Below are 3,103 nucleotides of genomic sequence, written 5' to 3'. Positions count from 1 at the left end.
TGTTGGCCAGGCTGGTCTCGAACTCCTGACCTCAGGTGATCCACCCGCCTCTGCTTCCCAAAGTGCTGGGATTACAGGCATGAGTCACCGCACCCAATGAAACATCTCTTTTAAGGTTGAATAGTACTCCAATCTATGTATATATCACATTTTCATTATCCATTTATCCATTCATCCTTAAAGGTTTTCACCTCTTGGCTATTGTGAATGTTGCAATGAACACAAGTGAAAGGACCCCTTCGAGATCGTAATTTCAATTCTTTTGGATAAAAGCTGTTTCATCCTGGCTGAACCTGAGGCTACAGTCACCCCAAAAGAGACAGCAGAGGAATTGCCATAAGGGACTGCTCCAAAACATCTGGAAAGAAGACTGGCTGGAATTCCAAAGAAAGAAGCACTAAACATCAGTGATCAGTCCAAGGGAACTTATGTATAGAGGAGGCTGCGGTATCTCCTTGCTGGGACTGGCAAGATAAGGGATTTTCTTTCTCCCTGGGTATGTTCAACCTGTGAATGTACACGATGACGGGGTCAGGGTATAAAGTTTATATGAGGGCTTAAGAAATTTGGCTCAGGGTTGGAGCTAGTTCCTTTCAGGGTTTTGGGCAACAATCTGAGAAACTTTTATCAGTGCCTGGGAATGTTCAAAGCCTTGGCTTGGGTTCAAGCCTGCAGGGCAAAACAAGCAGCTGGCCAGGACACATAATGGTTAAAAACCTTGTGTTTCTGAGTCAGGACAGAGAAAAAGTGAAGGAAACTGAGAGAGCCAACATACCCCCAAGTGGGACTGTTGGATCTTACAGTTCTACTGTTAATTTTTTAAGGAACCTCCATACTGTATTCTACAGCAGCCGTATCATTTTACATTCCCACTAACAGTGCACAAGGATTCAGATTTCTCCACATCCTCACGAATATATATTTTTGAGTTGTTGTGTCTCTGTGTCGCCCAGGCTGGAGTGCAATGATACTATCACAGTTCACTGGAGCTTCAACCTCCCATGCTCATGAAGTCCTTCAGGCTCAAAAAATCCTCTTGCCTCAGTCTCCCAAGAAGCTGGGAGTACATGCTTGGATAACTTTTTTTTAAAGAGATGAGCTCTTGCTACATTCCCCAGATTGGTCTCCTGAGCTCAACCAGTCCTCCCATCTTGGCCTCCCAAAGTGCTTGGCTAACAAGTGTGAGTCACTGCACCCAGCCTGCTTGGCCTCTTCTGCCCTCCTGTATACTTGACTGATTGATTGAGACAGAGTCTCACTTGTTGCCCAGGCTGGAGTGCAGTGGTGAGATCTCGGCTCACTGCAACCTCCACCTCCCTGGTACAAGTGATTCTCCTGCCTCAGCCTCCTAAGTAGCTAGGATTACAGGCACCAGCCACCACACCTGGCTAATTTTTGTATTTTTAGTAGAGACAGGATTTCATCATATTGGCCAGGCTGGTCTCAAACTCCTGACCTCAGGTGATCCGCCCACCTCAGCCTCCCAAAGTGCTGGGATTACAGGTGCGAGCAACCTCACCACCATATATTTTAAATCATCTCTAGGCTAGGTGCGGTGGCTCACACCTGTAATCCCAGCACTTTGGGAGGCTCAGGTGGGCCGATCACCTGAGGTCAGGAGTTTGAGACCAGCCTGACCAACACAGGGAAACCCCGTCTCTACTAAAAATACAAAAAAATTAGCTGGGTGTGGTGGCGCATGCCTGTAATCCCAGCTACTTGGGGAGTCTGAGGCAGAAGAATCACTTGAACCCAGGAGGCGGAGGTTGCAGTGAGCTGCGATTGCACCATTGCACTCCAGCCTGGGCAACAAGAGCAAAACTCTGCCACAAAAAAACAAAAAACAAAAAACAAAAAAACCAAAAAAAACTCTAGATTACTTATACCTGACATGTGATCAATACAGAGAGGAAAAAAATTACTTATACAAGCACACTGTAAATGCTATGTAAATCATTGTTACACTGTAGTTTTAAAATGTGTTTTATATTGTCTGTTTTTTGTTGTTGTTGTTTTTTGGAAACAGTCTCACTCTGTCACCCAGGCTGGAGTACAGTGGCACGATCTCGGCTCACAGCAACCTCCACCTCCAGGGTTCAAGTGATTCGCCTGCCTCAGCCTCCTGGGTAGCTGGGACTACAGGCATGTGCCACCACACCCAACTAATATTTATATTTTTAGTACAGACAGGGTTTTGCCATGTTGGCCAGGCTCGTTTTGAACTCCTGATCTCAGGTGATCCGCCCACTTCAGCCTCCCAAAGTGCTAGGATTACAGGCATGAGCCCAGACTTGTCTTTTTTTGTTGTTGTTGTTTTCAAATAGTTCAAAAACAAGGTTAGTTGAATTCTTGGTTGAAGCATCAGATAGAAAGGGCCGAGTGTATATGGTTTGCAAATATTTTCTTCCATCCCTAAGTTGCCTTTTCACTGTCCTTTCTGTGCATCTTTTTAGTTTGATGTAGTCCCACTCATCTATTTCTGCTTTGGTTGCCTGTGCTTTTGTTCTTATCCAAGAGATCGTTGCCAAGACCATCGTTATGAAGCTTTTCCCCTGTTTTCTGCTAGGATTGTATAGTTTCAGATTTTACTTTTAAATCTTCAATCCATTTTGATTTTTTTTTTTTTTTTTTTTTGGAGTCAGAGTCTTGCTGTGTTGCCTAGGCTGGAGTGCAGTGGCTCCATCTTGGCTCACTGAAACCTCCAACTCCCGCGTTCTAGCAATTCTCCTGCCTCAGCCTCCCAAGTAGCTAGGACTACAGGCACCCGCCGCCACACCCAGCTAATTTTTGTAATTTTTTTGGTAGAGACAGGGTTTCACTATTTGTCCAGGCTGGTCTTGAACTCCTGACCTCATGATCTGCTCACCTCGGCCTCCCGAAGTGCTGGGATTACAGGTTTGAGCCACCACACCCGGCCTTAAGTTGATTTCTATGTACAGCATTAAGGCAACGATCCAATTTCATTCTTTTGTATATGGATGTCCAGTTTTCCCAACACTATTTATTGAAGAGATTTTACTACATTTCTTTTTGTTTTACAATTTTCCTTTATGATTTCCTACATTTGTGTGTTAGGCTTCTCGACCACAAAATCACAAAAGTA

This window comes from Papio anubis, chromosome 7 (assembly GCF_008728515.1).
Source record: "Papio anubis isolate 15944 chromosome 7, Panubis1.0, whole genome shotgun sequence".
Lineage (NCBI taxonomy): Eukaryota > Metazoa > Chordata > Mammalia > Primates > Cercopithecidae > Papio > Papio anubis.
This window is presented reverse-complemented; position numbering follows the sequence as displayed.